At 39.3% G+C, this 19527-nt stretch overlaps 16 non-coding genes across 16 annotated transcripts; all 16 read right to left on the bottom strand.

Annotated features, from left to right (window-relative positions):
* Nucleotides 1–607: 607 nt before the first annotated feature.
* On the bottom strand, nucleotides 608–726 carry LOC140030267 (5S ribosomal RNA). Its single transcript, XR_011834181.1, has one exon. It is a non-coding gene; the product is annotated as a 5S ribosomal RNA (ribosomal RNA).
* A 1124-nt stretch (nucleotides 727–1850) lies between these two features.
* Nucleotides 1851–1969, bottom strand: LOC140029872 (5S ribosomal RNA). Its single transcript, XR_011833787.1, has one exon. It is a non-coding gene; the product is annotated as a 5S ribosomal RNA (ribosomal RNA).
* Nucleotides 1970–3104: 1135 nt separating this feature from the next.
* Nucleotides 3105–3223, bottom strand: LOC140025070 (5S ribosomal RNA). Its single transcript, XR_011829047.1, has one exon. It is a non-coding gene; the product is annotated as a 5S ribosomal RNA (ribosomal RNA).
* A 1124-nt stretch (nucleotides 3224–4347) lies between these two features.
* On the bottom strand, nucleotides 4348–4466 carry LOC140025059 (5S ribosomal RNA). The gene has a single exon (XR_011829036.1). It is a non-coding gene; the product is annotated as a 5S ribosomal RNA (ribosomal RNA).
* A 1125-nt stretch (nucleotides 4467–5591) lies between these two features.
* Nucleotides 5592–5710, bottom strand: LOC140025048 (5S ribosomal RNA). The gene has a single exon (XR_011829025.1). It is a non-coding gene; the product is annotated as a 5S ribosomal RNA (ribosomal RNA).
* A 1125-nt stretch (nucleotides 5711–6835) lies between these two features.
* Nucleotides 6836–6954, bottom strand: LOC140025037 (5S ribosomal RNA). The gene has a single exon (XR_011829014.1). It is a non-coding gene; the product is annotated as a 5S ribosomal RNA (ribosomal RNA).
* A 1125-nt stretch (nucleotides 6955–8079) lies between these two features.
* Nucleotides 8080–8198, bottom strand: LOC140025027 (5S ribosomal RNA). The gene has a single exon (XR_011829004.1). It is a non-coding gene; the product is annotated as a 5S ribosomal RNA (ribosomal RNA).
* Nucleotides 8199–9323: 1125 nt separating this feature from the next.
* LOC140025016 (5S ribosomal RNA) lies at nucleotides 9324–9442 on the bottom strand. Its single transcript, XR_011828993.1, has one exon. It is a non-coding gene; the product is annotated as a 5S ribosomal RNA (ribosomal RNA).
* A 1125-nt stretch (nucleotides 9443–10567) lies between these two features.
* On the bottom strand, nucleotides 10568–10686 carry LOC140025005 (5S ribosomal RNA). The gene has a single exon (XR_011828982.1). It is a non-coding gene; the product is annotated as a 5S ribosomal RNA (ribosomal RNA).
* A 1114-nt stretch (nucleotides 10687–11800) lies between these two features.
* Nucleotides 11801–11919, bottom strand: LOC140024993 (5S ribosomal RNA). Its single transcript, XR_011828970.1, has one exon. It is a non-coding gene; the product is annotated as a 5S ribosomal RNA (ribosomal RNA).
* A 1125-nt stretch (nucleotides 11920–13044) lies between these two features.
* On the bottom strand, nucleotides 13045–13163 carry LOC140024982 (5S ribosomal RNA). The gene has a single exon (XR_011828959.1). It is a non-coding gene; the product is annotated as a 5S ribosomal RNA (ribosomal RNA).
* A 1135-nt stretch (nucleotides 13164–14298) lies between these two features.
* Nucleotides 14299–14417, bottom strand: LOC140030001 (5S ribosomal RNA). Its single transcript, XR_011833915.1, has one exon. It is a non-coding gene; the product is annotated as a 5S ribosomal RNA (ribosomal RNA).
* Nucleotides 14418–15541: 1124 nt separating this feature from the next.
* Nucleotides 15542–15660, bottom strand: LOC140024971 (5S ribosomal RNA). Its single transcript, XR_011828947.1, has one exon. It is a non-coding gene; the product is annotated as a 5S ribosomal RNA (ribosomal RNA).
* A 1114-nt stretch (nucleotides 15661–16774) lies between these two features.
* On the bottom strand, nucleotides 16775–16893 carry LOC140024960 (5S ribosomal RNA). Its single transcript, XR_011828936.1, has one exon. It is a non-coding gene; the product is annotated as a 5S ribosomal RNA (ribosomal RNA).
* Nucleotides 16894–18028: 1135 nt separating this feature from the next.
* Nucleotides 18029–18147, bottom strand: LOC140024949 (5S ribosomal RNA). The gene has a single exon (XR_011828925.1). It is a non-coding gene; the product is annotated as a 5S ribosomal RNA (ribosomal RNA).
* Nucleotides 18148–19283: 1136 nt separating this feature from the next.
* On the bottom strand, nucleotides 19284–19402 carry LOC140024938 (5S ribosomal RNA). The gene has a single exon (XR_011828914.1). It is a non-coding gene; the product is annotated as a 5S ribosomal RNA (ribosomal RNA).
* Between the last annotated feature and the right edge of the window lie 125 nt (nucleotides 19403–19527).

Raw genomic sequence — 19527 nt, 5'->3', positions numbered from 1 at the left:
GTAAAAGTGTTTTATCCCAAGCAAAATATAAAATAAATTAAAACAATACAAAAGTGAAAAATAATATAATATATTATTTGTCCAAGTATAATAATTTCAACTTCACACAAATTAAATAAATTCGTTTAGGATTAAGTAATTAATGCCTTTGAAAAAAAGAATAACTTAGTTTAGTTAGATAAAATTATTTTTATGTTTATTAAATTATTTTTAATTCGTAAACGGGTCATATCGGGTCATATCAGGTCACCACGGGTTGACCCGAAATCGACCGGTTTTCTTTTCGGGTTCATCGGGTCCAACCCGATTCTGACCCGAATTCCCGAAACCTCAACCCAAATCCATTAATTTCGTGTTAGGTTCGTGTCGTGTTTTCAGGTCGTGTCGAAAATTGCCACCCCTAGTTGCGGTGATACATTTGCGCCGACAAATTTGAGCGACGATCCGGGCTTTGATCGAGCCGTACCGTTCCTGATTTGTCTCGCGCCTTCAGATCCTCCTTCACGCTTCGACAAGAAGCAAAATATTAAGCAATCGTTCCGACGGAGCTAAATTACTACAGGATAAAGAACGAATAGGAAATTTGGATTTCGAAACAAAAAAGAAAGGGGTGCAACACGAGGACTTCCCAGGGGGTCACCCATCCTAGTACTACTCTCGCCCAAGCACGCTTAACTTCGGAGTTCTGATGGGATCCGGTGCATTAATGCTGGTATGATCGCACCCGCCATGTTCCTTTCGCTTTATTCTTTTAAACTACCCCGTCCTGCGAAGCAGTGTGGCTTTTCTAGACCGAAATTCATTTTAAGCGTCAATTCAAGCATTTTCCTCTTATCCTTTTATTTATTTACTTTATATTTTTTTTTGTTATTGATTTGCACCCTGTTTTTTTCCCTCATCCCGCAACTCTAAATTATCATGAAATCAATCCTTCACGCTTGCAGTTAGGGGTGGCAATTCGGGTCCAAATCAGGTTGGCGGGTCGGGTTCGGGTCAACAGACCCGCCAGAAAATCTGTTGACCCGAACCCCGACCCGCCAACCCGTGACGGGTCAGGTATGCTGACCCGAACCCGAAAATTTCAGGTTTACGGGGCGGCGGGTCGACCCGAAATGACCCGAAACTTAATTTTAATTTATTAATTTATCACTGTAATTTCTAATAAAATCAATTTCTCACAAAACTAATTACATAATCAAGTAATAAAAATTTAAATAAATGATTCCAAATCAAATCTAAAATAAATTAAACACCGTAAAAGTGTTTTATCCCAAGCAAAATATAAAATAAATTAAAACAATACAAAAGTGAAAAATAATATAATATATTATTTGTCCAAGTATAATAATTTCAACTTCACACAAATTAAATAAATTCGTTTAGGATTAAGTAATTAATGCCTTTGAAAAAAAGAATAACTTAGTTTAGTTAGATAAAATTATTTTATGTTTATTAAATTATTTTTAATTCGTAAACGGGTCATATCAGGTCACCACGGGTTGACCCGAAATCGACCGGTTTTCTTTTCGGGTTCATCGGGTCCAACCCGATTCTGACCCGAATTCCCGAAACCTCAACCCAAACCCATTAATTTCGTGTTAGGTTCGTGTCGTGTTTTCAGGTCGTGTCGAAAATTGCCACCCCTAGTTGCGGTGATACATTTGCGCCGACAAATTTGAGCGACGATCCGGGCTTTGATCGAGCCGTACCGTTCCTGATTTGTCTCGCGCCTTCAGATCCTCCTTCACGCTTCGACAAGAAGCAAAATATTAAGCAATCGTTCCGACGGAGCTAAATTACTACAGGATAAAGAACGAATAGGAAATTTGGATTTCGAAACAAAAAAGAGAGGGGTGCAACACGAGGACTTCCCAAGGGGTCACCCATCCTAGTACTACTCTCGCCCAAGCACGCTTAACTTCGGAGTTCTGATGGGATCCGGTGCATTAGTGCTGGTATGATCGCACCCGCCATGTTCCTTTCGCTTTATTCTTTTAAACTACCCCGTCCTGCGAAGCAGTGTGGCTTTTCTAGACCGAAATTCATTTTAAGCGTCAATTCAAGCATTTTCCTCTTATCCTTTTATTTATTTACTTTATATTTTTTTTTGTTATTGATTTGCACCCTGTTTTTTTCCCTCATCCCGCAACTCTAAATTATCATGAAATCAATCCTTCACGCTTGCAGTTAGGGGTGGCAATTCGGGTCCAAATCAGGTTGGCGGGTCGGGTTCGGGTCAACAGACCCGCCAGAAAATCTGTTGACCCGAACCCCGACCCGCCAACCCGTGACGGGTCAGGTATGCTGACCCGAACCCGAAAATTTCAGGTTTACGGGGCGGCGGGTCGACCCGAAATGACCCGAAACTTAATTTTAATTTATTAATTTATCACTGTAATTTCTAATAAAATCAATTTCTCACAAAACTAATTACATAATCAAGTAATAAAAATTTAAATAAATGATTCCAAATCAAATCTAAAATAAATTAAACACCGTAAAAGTGTTTTATCCCAAGCAAAATATAAAATAAATTAAAACAATACAAAAGTGAAAAATAATATAATATATTATTTGTCCAAGTATAATAATTTCAACTTCACACAAATTAAATAAATTCGTTTAGGATTAAGTAATTAATGCCTTTGAAAAAAAGAATAACTTAGTTTAGTTAGATAAAATTATTTTTATGTTTATTAAATTATTTTTAATTCGTAAACGGGTCATATCGGGTCATATCAGGTCACCACGGGTTGATCCGAAATCGACCGGTTTTCTTTTCGGGTTCATCGGGTCCAACCCGATTCTGACCCGAATTCCCGAAACCTCAACCCAAACCCATTAATTTCGTGTTAGGTTCGTGTCGTGTTTTCAGGTCGTGTCGAAAATTGCCACCCCTAGTTGCGGTGATACATTTGCGCCGACAAATTTGAGCGACGATCCGGGCTTTGATCGAGCCGTACCGTTCCTGATTTGTCTCGCGCCTTCAGATCCTCCTTCACGCTTCGACAAGAAGCAAAATATTAAGCAATCGTTCCGACGGAGCTAAATTACTACAGGATAAAGAACGAATAGGAAATTTGGATTTCGAAACAAAAAAGAGAGGGGTGCAACACGAGGACTTCCCAGGGGGTCACCCATCCTAGTACTACTCTCGCCCAAGCACGCTTAACTTCGGAGTTCTGATGGGATCCGGTGCATTAGTGCTGGTATGATCGCACCCGCCATGTTCCTTTCGCTTTATTCTTTTAAACTACCCCGTCCTGCGAAGCAGTGTGGCTTTTCTAGACCGAAATTCATTTTAAGCGTCAATTCAAGCATTTTCCTCTTATCCTTTTATTTATTTACTTTATATTTTTTTTTGTTATTGATTTGCACCCTGTTTTTTTCCCTCATCCCGCAACTCTAAATTATCATGAAATCAATCCTTCACGCTTGCAGTTAGGGGTGGCAATTCGGGTCCAAATCAGGTTGGCGGGTCGGGTTCGGGTCAACAGACCCGCCAGAAAATCTGTTGACCCGAACCCCGACCCGCCAACCCGTGACGGGTCAGGTATGCTGACCCGAACCCGAAAATTTCAGGTTTACGGGGCGGCGGGTCGACCCGAAATGACCCGAAACTTAATTTTAATTTATTAATTTATCACTGTAATTTCTGATAAAATCAATTTCTCACAAAACTAATTACATAATCAAGTAATAAAATTTTAAATAAATGATTCCAAATCAAATCTAAAATAAATTAAACACCGTAAAAGTGTTTTATCCCAAGCAAAATATAAAATAAATTAAAACAATACAAAAGTGAAAAATAATATAATATATTATTTGTCCAAGTATAATAATTTCAACTTCACACAAATTAAATAAATTCGTTTAGGATTAAGTAATTAATGCCTTTGAAAAAAAGAATAACTTAGTTTAGTTAGATAAAATTATTTTATGTTTATTAAATTATTTTTAATTCGTAAACGGGTCATATCAGGTCACCACGGGTTGACCCGAAATCGACCGGTTTTCTTTTCGGGTTCATCGGGTCCAACCCGATTCTGACCCGAATTCCCGAAACCTCAACCCAAACCCATTAATTTCGTGTTAGGTTCGTGTCGTGTTTTCAGGTCGTGTCGAAAATTGCCACCCCTAGTTGCGGTGATACATTTGCGCCGACAAATTTGAGCGACGATCCGGGCTTTGATCGAGCCGTACCGTTCCTGATTTGTCTCGCGCCTTCAGATCCTCCTTCACGCTTCGACAAGAAGCAAAATATTAAGCAATCGTTCCGACGGAGCTAAATTACTACAGGATAAAGAACGAATAGGAAATTTGGATTTCGAAACAAAAAAGAGAGGGGTGCAACACGAGGACTTCCCAGGGGGTCACCCATCCTAGTACTACTCTCGCCCAAGCACGCTTAACTTCGGAGTTCTGATGGGATCCGGTGCATTAGTGCTGGTATGATCGCACCCGCCATGTTCCTTTCGCTTTATTCTTTTAAACTACCCCGTCCTGCGAAGCAGTGTGGCTTTTCTAGACCGAAATTCATTTTAAGCGTCAATTCAAGCATTTTCCTCTTATCCTTTTATTTATTTACTTTATATTTTTTTTTGTTATTGATTTGCACCCTGTTTTTTTCCCTCATCCCGCAACTCTAAATTATCATGAAATCAATCCTTCACGCTTGCAGTTAGGGGTGGCAATTCGGGTCCAAATCAGGTTGGCGGGTCGGGTTCGGGTCAACAGACCCGCCAGAAAATCTGTTGACCCGAACCCCGACCCGCCAACCCGTGACGGGTCAGGTATGCTGACCCGAACCCGAAAATTTCAGGTTTACGGGGCGGCGGGTCGACCCGAAATGACCCGAAACTTAATTTTAATTTATTAATTTATCACTGTAATTTCTAATAAAATCAATTTCTCACAAAACTAATTACATAATCAAGTAATAAAAATTTAAATAAATGATTCCAAATCAAATCTAAAATAAATTAAACACCGTAAAAGTGTTTTATCCCAAGCAAAATATAAAATAAATTAAAACAATACAAAAGTGAAAAATAATATAATATATTATTTGTCCAAGTATAATAATTTCAACTTCACACAAATTAAATAAATTCGTTTAGGATTAAGTAATTAATGCCTTTGAAAAAAAGAATAACTTAGTTTAGTTAGATAAAATTATTTTTATGTTTATTAAATTATTTTTAATTCGTAAACGGGTCATATCAGGTCACCACGGGTTGACCCGAAATCGACCGGTTTTCTTTTCGGGTTCATCGGGTCCAACCCGATTCTGACCCGAATTCCCGAAACCTCAACCCAAACCCATTAATTTCGTGTTAGGTTCGTGTCGTGTTTTCAGGTCGTGTCGAAAATTGCCACCCCTAGTTGCGGTGATACATTTGCGCCGACAAATTTGAGCGACGATCCGGGCTTTGATCGAGCCGTACCGTTCCTGATTTGTCTCGCGCCTTCAGATCCTCCTTCACGCTTCGACAAGAAGCAAAATATTAAGCAATCGTTCCGACGGAGCTAAATTACTACAGGATAAAGAACGAATAGGAAATTTGGATTTCGAAACAAAAAAGAGAGGGGTGCAACACGAGGACTTCCCAGGGGGTCACCCATCCTAGTACTACTCTCGCCCAAGCACGCTTAACTTCGGAGTTCTGATGGGATCCGGTGCATTAGTGCTGGTATGATCGCACCCGCCATGTTCCTTTCGCTTTATTCTTTTAAACTACCCCGTCCTGCGAAGCAGTGTGGCTTTTCTAGACCGAAATTCATTTTAAGCGTCAATTCAAGCATTTTCCTCTTATCCTTTTATTTAGTTACTTTATATTTTTTTTTGTTATTGATTTGCACCCTGTTTTTTTCCCTCATCCCGCAACTCTAAATTATCATGAAATCAATCCTTCACGCTTGCAGTTAGGGGTGGCAATTCGGGTCCAAATCAGGTTGGCGGGTCGGGTTCGGGTCAACAGACCCGCCAGAAAATCTGTTGACCCGAACCCCGACCCGCCAACCCGTGACGGGTCAGGTATGCTGACCCGAACCCGAAAATTTCAGGTTTACGGGGCGGCGGGTCGACCCGAAATGACCCGAAACTTAATTTTAATTTATTAATTTATCACTGTAATTTCTAATAAAATCAATTTCTCACAAAACTAATTACATAATCAAGTAATAAAAATTTAAATAAATGATTCCAAATCAAATCTAAAATAAATTAAACACCGTAAAAGTGTTTTATCCCAAGCAAAATATAAAATAAATTAAAACAATACAAAAGTGAAAAATAATATAATATATTATTTGTCCAAGTATAATAATTTCAACTTCACACAAATTAAATAAATTCGTTTAGGATTAAGTAATTAATGCCTTTGAAAAAAAGAATAACTTAGTTTAGTTAGATAAAATTATTTTTATGTTTATTAAATTATTTTTAATTCGTAAACGGGTCATATCAGGTCACCACGGGTTGACCCGAAATCGACCGGTTTTCTTTTCGGATTCATCGGGTCCAACCCGATTCTGACCTGAATTCCCGAAACCTCAACCCAAACCCATTAATTTCGTGTTAGGTTCGTGTCGTGTTTTCAGGTCGTGTCGAAAATTGCCACCCCTAGTTGCGGTGATACATTTGCGCCGACAAATTTGAGCGACGATCCGGGCTTTGATCGAGCCGTACCGTTCCTTATTTGTCTCGCGCCTTCAGATCCTCCTTCACGCTTCGACAAGAAGCAAAATATTAAGCAATCGTTCCGACGGAGCTAAATTACTACAGGATAAAGAACGAATAGGAAATTTGGATTTCGAAACAAAAAAGAGAGGGGTGCAACACGAGGACTTCCCAGGGGGTCACCCATCCTAGTACTACTCTCGCCCAAGCACGCTTAACTTCGGAGTTCTGATGGGATCCGGTGCATTAGTGCTGGTATGATCGCACCCGCCATGTTCCTTTCGCTTTATTCTTTTAAACTACCCCGTCCTGCGAAGCAGTGTGGCTTTTCTAGACCGAAATTCATTTTAAGCGTCAATTCAAGCATTTTCCTCTTATCCTTTTATTTATTTACTTTATATTTTTTTTTGTTATTGATTTGCACCCTGTTTTTTTCCCTCATCCCGCAACTCTAAATTATCATGAAATCAATCCTTCACGCTTGCAGTTAGGGGTGGCAATTCGGGTCCAAATCAGGTTGGCGGGTCGGGTTCGGGTCAACAGACCCGCCAGAAAATCTGTTGACCCGAACCCCGACCCGCCAACCCGTGACGGGTCAGGTATGCTGACCCGAACCCGAAAATTTCAGGTTTACGGGGCGGCGGGTCGACCCGAAATGACCCGAAACTTAATTTTAATTTATTAATTTATCACTGTAATTTCTAATAAAATCAATTTCTCACAAAACTAATTACATAATCAAGTAATAAAAATTTAAATAAATGATTCCAAATCAAATCTAAAATAAATTAAACACCGTAAAAGTGTTTTATCCCAAGCAAAATATAAAATAAATTAAAACAATACAAAAGTGAAAAATAATATAATATATTATTTGTCCAAGTATAATAATTTCAACTTCACACAAATTAAATAAATTCGTTTAGGATTAAGTAATTAATGCCTTTGAAAAAAAGAATAACTTAGTTTAGTTAGATAAAATTATTTTTATGTTTATTAAATTATTTTTAATTCGTAAACGGGTCATATCAGGTCACCACGGGTTGACCCGAAATCGACCGATTTTCTTTTCGGGTTCATCGGGTCCAACCCGATTCTGACCCGAATTCCCGAAACCTCAACCCAAACCCATTAATTTCGTGTTAGGTTCGTGTCGTGTTTTCAGGTCGTGTCGAAAATTGCCACCCCTAGTTGCGGTGATACATTTGCGCCGACAAATTTGAGCGACGATCCGGGCTTTGATCGAGCCGTACCGTTCCTGATTTGTCTCGCGCCTTCAGATCCTCCTTCACGCTTCGACAAGAAGCAAAATATTAAGCAATCGTTCCGACGGAGCTAAATTACTACAGGATAAAGAACGAATAGGAAATTTGGATTTCGAAACAAAAAAGAAAGGGGTGCAACACGAGGACTTCCCAGGGGGTCACCCATCCTAGTACTACTCTCGCCCAAGCACGCTTAACTTCGGAGTTCTGATGGGATCCGGTGCATTAGTGCTGGTATGATCGCACCCGTCATGTTCCTTTCGCTTTATTCTTTTAAACTACCCCGTCCTGCGAAGCAGTGTGGCTTTTCTAGACCGAAATTCATTTTAAGCGTCAATTCAAGCATTTTCCTCTTATCCTTTTATTTATTTACTTTATATTTTTTTTTGTTATTGATTTGCACCCTGTTTTTTTCCCTCATCCCGCAACTCTAAATTATCATGAAATCAATCCTTCACGCTTGCAGTTAGGGGTGGCAATTCGGGTCCAAATCAGGTTGGCGGGTCGGGTTCGGGTCAACAGACCCGCCAGAAAATCTGTTGACCCGAACCCCGACCCGCCAACCCGTGACGGGTCAGGTATGCTGACCCGAACCCGAAAATTTCAGGTTTACGGGGCGGCGGGTCGACCCGAAATGACCCGAAACTTAATTTTAATTTATTAATTTATCACTGTAATTTCTAATAAAATCAATTTCTCACAAAACTAATTACATAATCAAGTAATAAAAATTTAAATAAATGATTCCAAATCAAATCTAAAATAAATTAAACACCGTAAAAGTGTTTTATCCCAAGCAAAATATAAAATAAATTAAAACAATACAAAAGTGAAAAATAATATAATATATTATTTGTCCAAGTATAATAATTTCAACTTCACACAAATTAAATAAATTCGTTTAGGATTAAGTAATTAATGCCTTTGAAAAAAAGAATAACTTAGTTTAGTTAGATAAAATTATTTTTATGTTTATTAAATTATTTTTAATTCGTAAACGGGTCATATCAGGTCACCACGGGTTGACCCGAAATCGACCGGTTTTCTTTTCGGATTCATCGGGTCCAACCCGATTCTGACCCGAATTCCCGAAACCTCAACCCAAACCCATTAATTTCGTGTTAGGTTCGTGTCGTGTTTTCAGGTCGTGTCGAAAATTGCCACCCCTAGTTGCGGTGATACATTTGCGCCGACAAATTTGAGCGACGATCCGGGCTTTGATCGAGCCGTACCGTTCCTTATTTGTCTCGCGCCTTCAGATCCTCCTTCACGCTTCGACAAGAAGCAAAATATTAAGCAATCGTTCCGACGGAGCTAAATTACTACAGGATAAAGAACGAATAGGAAATTTGGATTTCGAAACAAAAAAGAGAGGGGTGCAACACGAGGACTTCCCAGGGGGTCACCCATCCTAGTACTACTCTCGCCCAAGCACGCTTAACTTCGGAGTTCTGATGGGATCCGGTGCATTAGTGCTGGTATGATCGCACCCGCCATGTTCCTTTCGCTTTATTCTTTTAAACTACCCCGTCCTGCGAAGCAGTGTGGCTTTTCTAGACCGAAATTCATTTTAAGCGTCAATTCAAGCATTTTCCTCTTATCCTTTTATTTATTTACTTTATATTTTTTTTTGTTATTGATTTGCACCCTGTTTTTTTCCCTCATCCCGCAACTCTAAATTATCATGAAATCAATCCTTCACGCTTGCAGTTAGGGGTGGCAATTCGGGTCCAAATCAGGTTGGCGGGTCGGGTTCGGGTCAACAGACCCGCCAGAAAATCTGTTGACCCGAACCCCGACCCGCCAACCCGTGACGGGTCAGGTATGCTGACCCGAACCCGAAAATTTCAGGTTTACGGGGCGGCGGGTCGACCCGAAATGACCCGAAACTTAATTTTAATTTATTAATTTATCACTGTAATTTCTAATAAAATCAATTTCTCACAAAACTAATTACATAATCAAGTAATAAAAATTTAAATAAATGATTCCAAATCAAATCTAAAATAAATTAAACACCGTAAAAGTGTTTTATCCCAAGCAAAATATAAAATAAATTAAAACAATACAAAAGTGAAAAATAATATAATATATTATTTGTCCAAGTATAATAATTTCAACTTCACACAAATTAAATAAATTCGTTTAGGATTAAGTAATTAATGCCTTTGAAAAAAAGAATAACTTAGTTTAGTTAGATAAAATTATTTTTATGTTTATTAAATTATTTTTAATTCGTAAACGGGTCATATCAGGTCACCACGGGTTGACCCGAAATCGACCGATTTTCTTTTCGGGTTCATCGGGTCCAACCCGATTCTGACCCGAATTCCCGAAACCTCAACCCAAACCCATTAATTTCGTGTTAGGTTCGTGTCGTGTTTTCAGGTCGTGTCGAAAATTGCCACCCCTAGTTGCGGTGATACATTTGCGCCGACAAATTTGAGCGACGATCCGGGCTTTGATCGAGCCGTACCGTTCCTGATTTGTCTCGCGCCTTCAGATCCTCCTTCACGCTTCGACAAGAAGCAAAATATTAAGCAATCGTTCCGACGGAGCTAAATTACTACAGGATAAAGAACGAATAGGAAATTTGGATTTCGAAACAAAAAAGAGAGGGGTGCAACACGAGGACTTCCCAGGGGGTCACCCATCCTAGTACTACTCTCGCCCAAGCACGCTTAACTTCGGAGTTCTGATGGGATCCGGTGCATTAGTGCTGGTATGATCGCACCCGCCATGTTCCTTTCGCTTTATTCTTTTAAATTACCCCGTCCTGCGAAGCAGTGTGGCTTTTCTAGACCGAAATTCATTTTAAGCGTCAATTCAAGCATTTTCCTCTTATCCTTTTATTTATTTACTTTATATTTTTTTTTTGTTATTGATTTGCACCCTGTTTTTTTCCCTCATCCCGCAACTCTAAATTATCATGAAATCAATCCTTCACGCTTGCAGTTAGGGGTGGCAATTCGGGTCCAAATCAGGTTGGCGGGTCGGGTTCGGGTCAACAGACCCGCCAGAAAATCTGTTGACCCGAACCCCGACCCGCCAACCCGTGACGGGTCAGGTATGCTGACCCGAACCCGAAAATTTCAGGTTTACGGGGCGGCGGGTCGACCCGAAATGACCCGAAACTTAATTTTAATTTATTAATTTATCACTGTAATTTCTGATAAAATCAATTTCTCACAAAACTAATTACATAATCAAGTAATAAAATTTTAAATAAATGATTCCAAATCAAATCTAAAATAAATTAAACACCGTAAAAGTGTTTTATCCCAAGCAAAATATAAAATAAATTAAAACAATACAAAAGTGAAAAATAATATAATATATTATTTGTCCAAGTATAATAATTTCAACTTCACACAAATTAAATAAATTCGTTTAGGATTAAGTAATTAATGCCTTTGAAAAAAAGAATAACTTAGTTTAGTTAGATAAAATTATTTTATGTTTATTAAATTATTTTTAATTCGTAAACGGGTCATATCAGGTCACCACGGGTTGACCCGAAATCGACCGGTTTTCTTTTCGGGTTCATCGGGTCCAACCCGAATTCCCGAAACCTCAACCCAAACCCATTAATTTCGTGTTAGGTTCGTGTCGTGTTTTCAGGTCGTGTCGAAAATTGCCACCCCTAGTTGCGGTGATACATTTGCGCCGACAAATTTGAGCGACGATCCGGGCTTTGATCGAGCCGTACCGTTCCTGATTTGTCTCGCGCCTTCAGATCCTCCTTCACGCTTCGACAAGAAGCAAAATATTAAGCAATCGTTCCGACGGAGCTAAATTACTACAGGATAAAGAACGAATAGGAAATTTGGATTTCGAAACAAAAAAGAGAGGGGTGCAACACGAGGACTTCCCAGGGGGTCACCCATCCTAGTACTACTCTCGCCCAAGCACGCTTAACTTCGGAGTTCTGATGGGATCCGGTGCATTAGTGCTGGTATGATCGCACCCGCCATGTTCCTTTCGCTTTATTCTTTTAAACTACCCCGTCCTGCGAAGCAGTGTGGCTTTTCTAGACCGAAATTCATTTTAAGCGTCAATTCAAGCATTTTCCTCTTATCCTTTTATTTAGTTACTTTATATTTTTTTTTGTTATTGATTTGCACCCTGTTTTTTTCCCTCATCCCGCAACTCTAAATTATCATGAAATCAATCTTTCACGCTTGCAGTTAGGGGTGGCAATTCGGGTCCAAATCAGGTTGGCGGGTCGGGTTCGGGTCAACAGACCCGCCAGAAAATCTGTTGACCCGAACCCCGACCCGCCAACCCGTGACGGGTCAGGTATGCTGACCCGAACCCGAAAATTTCAGGTTTACGGGGCGGCGGGTCGACCCGAAATGACCCGAAACTTAATTTTAATTTATTAATTTATCACTGTAATTTCTAATAAAATCAATTTCTCACAAAACTAATTACATAATCAAGTAATAAAAATTTAAATAAATGATTCCAAATCAAATCTAAAATAAATTAAACACCGTAAAAGTGTTTTATCCCAAGCAAAATATAAAATAAATTAAAACAATACAAAAGTGAAAAATAATATAATATATTATTTGTCCAAGTATAATAATTTCAACTTCACACAAATTAAATAAATTCGTTTAGGATTAAGTAATTAATGCCTTTGAAAAAAAGAATAACTTAGTTTAGTTAGATAAAATTATTTTTATGTTTATTAAATTATTTTTAATTCGTAAACGGGTCATATCAGGTCACCACGGGTTGACCCGAAATCGACCGGTTTTCTTTTCGGATTCATCGGGTCCAACCCGATTCTGACCCGAATTCCCGAAACCTCAACCCAAACCCATTAATTTCGTGTTAGGTTCGTGTCGTGTTTTCAGGTCGTGTCGAAAATTGCCACCCCTAGTTGCGGTGATACATTTGCGCCGACAAATTTGAGCGACGATCCGGGCTTTGATCGAGCCGTACCGTTCCTTATTTGTCTCGCGCCTTCAGATCCTCCTTCACGCTTCGACAAGAAGCAAAATATTAAGCAATCGTTCCGACGGAGCTAAATTACTACAGGATAAAGAACGAATAGGAAATTTGGATTTCGAAACAAAAAAGAGAGGGGTGCAACACGAGGACTTCCCAGGGGGTCACCCATCCTAGTACTACTCTCGCCCAAGCACGCTTAACTTCGGAGTTCTGATGGGATCCGGTGCATTAGTGCTGGTATGATCGCACCCGCCATGTTCCTTTCGCTTTATTCTTTTAAACTACCCCGTCCTGCGAAGCAGTGTGGCTTTTCTAGACCGAAATTCATTTTAAGCGTCAATTCAAGCATTTTCCTCTTATCCTTTTATTTATTTACTTTATATTTTTTTTTGTTATTGATTTGCACCCTGTTTTTTTCCCTCATCCCGCAACTCTAAATTATCATGAAATCAATCCTTCACGCTTGCAGTTAGGGGTGGCAATTCGGGTCCAAATCAGGTTGGCGGGTCGGGTTCGGGTCAACAGACCCGCCAGAAAATCTGTTGACCCGAACCCCGACCCGCCAACCCGTGACGGGTCAGGTATGCTGACCCGAACCCGAAAATTTCAGGTTTACGGGGCGGCGGGTCGACCCGAAATGACCCGAAACTTAATTTTAATTTATTAATTTATCACTGTAATTTCTAATAAAATCAATTTCTCACAAAACTAATTACATAATCAAGTAATAAAAATTTAAATAAATGATTCCAAATCAAATCTAAAATAAATTAAACACCGTAAAAGTGTTTTATCCCAAGCAAAATATAAAATAAATTAAAACAATACAAAAGTGAAAAATAATATAATATATTATTTGTCCAAGTATAATAATTTCAACTTCACACAAATTAAATAAATTCGTTTAGGATTAAGTAATTAATGCCTTTGAAAAAAAGAATAACTTAGTTTAGTTAGATAAAATTATTTTTATGTTTATTAAATTATTTTTAATTCGTAAACGGGTCATATCGGGTCATATCAGGTCACCACGGGTTGACCCGAAATCGACCGGTTTTCTTTTCGGGTTCATCGGGTCCAACCCGATTCTGACCCGAATTCCCGAAACCTCAACCCAAACCCATTAATTTCGTGTTAGGTTCGTGTCGTGTTTTCAGGTCGTGTCGAAAATTGCCACCCCTAGTTGCGGTGATACATTTGCACCGACAAATTTGAGCGACGATCCGGGCTTTGATCGAGCCGTACCGTTCCTGATTTGTCTCGCGCCTTCAGATCCTCCTTCACGCTTCGACAAGAAGCAAAATATTAAGCAATCGTTCCGACGGAGCTAAATTACTACAGGATAAAGAACGAATAGGAAATTTGGATTTCGAAACAAAAAAGAGAGGGATGCAACACGAGGACTTCCCAGGGGGTCACCCATCCTAGTACTACTCTCGCCCAAGCACGCTTAACTTCGGAGTTCTGATGGGATCCGGTGCATTAGTGCTGGTATGATCGCACCCGCCATGTTCCTTTCGCTTTATTCTTTTAAACTACCCCGTCCTGCGAAGCAGTGTGGCTTTTCTAGACCGAAATTCATTTTAAGCGTCAATTCAAGCATTTTCCTCTTATCCTTTTATTTATTTACTTTATATTTTTTTTTGTTATTGATTTGCACCCTGTTTTTTTCCCTCATCCCGCAACTCTAAATTATCATGAAATCAATCCTTCACGCTTGTAGTTAGGGGTGGCAATTCGGGTCCAAATCAGGTTGGCGGGTCGGGTTCGGGTCAACAGACCCGCCAGAAAATCTGTTGACCCGAACCCCGACCCGCCAACCCGTGACGGGTCAGGTATGCTGACCCGAACCCGAAAATTTCAGGTTTACGGGGCGGCGGGTCGACCCGAAATGACCCGAAACTTAATTTTAATTTATTAATTTATCACTGTAATTTCTGATAAAATCAATTTCTCACAAAACTAATTACATAATCAAGTAATAAAAATTTAAATAAATGATTCCAAATCAAATCTAAAATAAATTAAACACCGTAAAAGTGTTTTATCCCAAGCAAAATATAAAATAAATTAAAACAATACAAAAGTGAAAAATAATATAATATATTATTTGTCCAAGTATAATAATTTCAACTTCACACAAATTAAATAAATTCGTTTAGGATTAAGTAATTAATGCCTTTGAAAAAAAGAATAACTTAGTTTAGTTAGATAAAATTATTTTATGTTTATTAAATTATTTTTAATTCGTAAACGGGTCATATCAGGTCACCACGGGTTGACCCGAAATCGACCGGTTTTCTTTTCGGGTTCATCGGGTCCAACCCGATTCTGACCCGAATTCCCGAAACCTCAACCCAAACCCATTAATTTCGTGTTAGGTTCGTGTCGTGTTTTCAGGTCGTGTCGAAAATTGCCACCCCTAGTTGCGGTGATACATTTGCGCCGACAAATTTGAGCGACGATCCGGGCTTTGATCGAGCCGTACCGTTCCTGATTTGTCTCGCGCCTTCAGATCCTCCTTCACGCTTCGACAAGAAGCAAAATATTAAGCAATCGTTCCGACGGAGCTAAATTACTACAGGATAAAGAACGAATAGGAAATTTGGATTTCGAAACAAAAAAGAGAGGGGTGCAACACGAGGACTTCCCAGGGGGTCACCCATCCTAGTACTACTCTCGCCCAAGCACGCTTAACTTCGGAGTTCTGATGGGATCCGGTGCATTAGTGCTGGTATGATCGCACCCGCCATGTTCCTTTCGCTTTATTCTTTTAAACTACCCCGTCCTGCGAAGCAGTGTGGCTTTTCTAGACCGAAATTCATTTTAAGCGTCAATTCAAGCATTTTCCTCTTATCCTTTTATTTATTTACTTTATATTTTTTTTTGTTATTGATTTGCACCCTGTTTTTTTCCCTCATCCCGCAACTCTAAATTATCATGAAATCAATCCTTCACGCTTGCAGTTAGGGGTGGCAATTCGGGTCCAAATCAGGTTGGCGGGTCGGGTTCGGGTCAACAGACCCGCCAGAAAATCTGTTGACCCGAACCCCGACCCGCCAACCCGTGACGGGTCAGGTATGCTGACCCGAACCCGAAAATTTCAGGTTTACGGGGCGGCGGGTCGACCCGAAATGACCCGAAACTTAATTTTAATTTATTAATTTATCACTGTAATTTCTAATAAAATCAATTTCTCACAAAACTAATTACATAATCAAGTAATAAAAATTTAAATAAATGATTCCAAATCAAATCTAAAATAAATTAAACACCGTAAAAGTGTTTTATCCCAAGCAAAATATAAAATAAATTAAAACAATACAAAAGTGAAAAATAATATAATATATTATTTGTCCAAGTATAATAATTTCAACTTCACACAAATTAAATAAATTCGTTTAGGATTAAGTAATTAATGCCTTTGAAAAAAAGAATAACTTAGTTTAGTTAGATAAAATTATTTTTATGTTTATTAAATTATTTTTAATTCGTAAACGGGTCATATCAGGTCACCACGGGTTGACCCGAAATCGACCGGTTTTCTTTTCGGGTTCATCGGGTCCAACCCGAATTCCCGAAACCTCAACCCAAACCCATTAATTTCGTGTTAGGTTCGTGTCGTGTTTTCAGGTCGTGTCGAAAATTGCCACCCCTAGTTGCGGTGATACATTTGCGCCGACAAATTTGAGCGACGATCCGGGCTTTGATCGAGCCGTACCGTTCCTGATTTGTCTCGCGCCTTCAGATCCTCCTTCACGCTTCGACAAGAAGCAAAATATTAAGCAATCGTTCCGACGGAGCTAAATTACTACAGGATAAAGAACGAATAGGAAATTTGGATTTCGAAACAAAAAAGAGAGGGGTGCAACACGAGGACTTCCCAGGGGGTCACCCATCCTAGTACTACTCTCGCCCAAGCACGCTTAACTTCGGAGTTCTGATGGGATCCGGTGCATTAGTGCTGGTATGATCGCACCCGCCATGTTCCTTTCGCTTTATTCTTTTAAACTACCCCGTCCTGCGAAGCAGTGTGGCTTTTCTAGACCGAAATTCATTTTAAGCGTCAATTCAAGCATTTTCCTCTTATCCTTTTATTTATTTACTTTATATTTTTTTTTGTTATTGATTTGCACCCTGTTTTTTTCCCTCATCCCGCAACTCTAAATTATCATGAAATCAATCCTTCACGCTTGCAGTTAGGGGTGGCAATTCGGGTCCAAATCAGGTTGGCGGGTCGGGTTCGGGTCAACAGACCCGCCAGAAAATCTGTTGACCCGAACCCCGACCCGCCAACCCGTGACGGGTCAGGTATGCTGACCCGAACCCGAAAATTTCAGGTTTACGGGGCGGCGGGTCGACCCGAAATGACCCGAAACTTAATTTTAATTTATTAATTTATCACTGTAATTTCTAATAAAATCAATTTCTCACAAAACTAATTACATAATCAAGTAATAAAAATTTAAATAAATGATTCCAAATCAAATCTAAAATAAATTAAACACCGTAAAAGTGTTTTATCCCAAGCAAAATATAAAATAAATTAAAACAATACAAAAGTGAAAAATAATATAATATATTATTTGTCCAAGTATAATAATTTCAACTTCACACAAATTAAATAAATTCGTTTAGGATTAAGTAATTAATGCCTTTGAAAAAAAGAATAACTTAGTTTAGTTAGATAAAATTATTTTTATGTTTATTAAATTATTTTTAATTCGTAAACGGGTCATATCGGGTCATATCAGGTCACCACGGGTTGACCCGAAATCGACCGGTTTTCTTTTCGGGTTCATCGGGTCCAACCCGATTCTGACCCGAATTCCCGAAACCTCAACCCAAACCCATTAATTTCGTGTTAGGTTCGTGTCGTGTTTTCAGGTCGTGTCGAAAATTGCCACCCCTAGTTGCGGTGATACATTTGCGCCGACAAATTTGAGCGACGATCCGGGCTTTGATCGAGCCGTACCGTTCCTGATTTGTCTCGCGCCTTCAGATCCTCCTTCACGCTTCGACAAGAAGCAAAATATTAAGCAATCGTTCCGACGGAGCTAAATTACTACAGGATAAAGAACGAATAGGAAATTTGGATTTCGAAACAAAAAAGAGAGGGGTGCAACACGAGGACTTCCCAGGGGGTCACCCATCCTAGTACTACTCTCGCCCAAGCACGCTTAACTTCGGAGTTCTGATGGGATCCGGTGCATTAGTGCTGGTATGATCGCACCCGCCATGTTCCTTTCGCTTTATTCTTTTAAACTACCCCGTCCTGCGAAGCAGTGTGGCTTTTCTAGACCGAAATTCATTTTAAGCGTCAATTCAAGCATTTTCCTCTTATCCTTTTATTTATTTACTTTATATTTTTTTTTGTTATTGATTTGCACCCTGTTTTTTTCCCTCATCCCGCAACTCTAAATTATCATGAAATCAATCCTTCACGCTTGCAGTTAGGGGTGGCAATTCGGGTCCAAATCAGGTTGGCGGGTCGGGTTCGGGTCAACAGACCCGCCAGAAAATCTGTTGACCCGAACCCCGACCCGCCAACCCGTGACGGGTCAGGTATGCTGACCCGAACCCGAAAATTTCAGGTTTACGGGGCGGCGGGGTCGACCCGAAATGACCCGAAACTTAATTTTAATTTATTAATTTATCACTGTAATTTCTAATAAAATCAATTTCTCACAAAACTAATTACATAATCAAGTAATAAAAATTTAAATAAATGATTCCAAATCAAATCTAAAATAAATTAAACACCGTAAAAGTGTTTTATCCCAAGCAAAATATAAAATAAATTAAAACAATACAAAAGTGAAAAATAATATAATATATTATTTGTCCAAGTATAATAATTTCAACTTCACACAAATTAAATAAATTCGTTTAGGATTAAGTAATTAATGCCTTTGAAAAAAAGAATAACTTAGTTTAGTTAGATAAAATTATTTTTATGTTTATTAAATTATTTTTAATTCGTAAACGGGTCATATCGGGTCATATCAGGTCACCACGGGTTGACCCGAAATCGACCGGTTTTCTTTTCGGGTTCATCGGGTCCAACCCGATTCTGACCCGAATTCCCGAAACCTCAACCCAAACCCATTAATTTCGTTTTAGGTTCGTGTCGTGTTTTCAGGTCGTGTCGAAAATTGCCACCCCTAGTTGCGGTGATACATTTGCGCCGACAAATTTGAGCGACGATCCGGGCTTTGATCGAGCCGTACCGTTCCTGATTTGTCTCGCGCCTTCAGATCCTCCTTCACGCTTCGACAAGAAGCAAAATATTAAGCAATCGTTCCGACGGAGCTAAATTACTACAGGATAAAGAACGAATAGGAAATTTGGATTTCGAAACAAAAAAGAGAGGGGTGCAACACGAGGACTTCCCAGGGGGTCACCCATCCTAGTACTACTCTCGCCCAAGCACGCTTAACTTCGGAGTTCTGATGGGATCCGGTGCATTAGTGCTGGTATGATCGCACCCGCCATGTTCCTTTCGCTTTATTCTTTTAAACTACCCCGTCCTGCGAAGCAGTGTGGCTTTTCTAGACCGAAATTCATTTTAAGCGTCAATTCAAGCATTTTCCTCTTATTCTTTTATTTATTTAC

Source organism: Coffea arabica, chromosome 11e (assembly GCF_036785885.1).
Source record: "Coffea arabica cultivar ET-39 chromosome 11e, Coffea Arabica ET-39 HiFi, whole genome shotgun sequence".
NCBI classification, from domain to species: Eukaryota; Viridiplantae; Streptophyta; class Magnoliopsida; order Gentianales; family Rubiaceae; genus Coffea; species Coffea arabica.
This window is presented reverse-complemented; position numbering and strand designations above follow the sequence as displayed.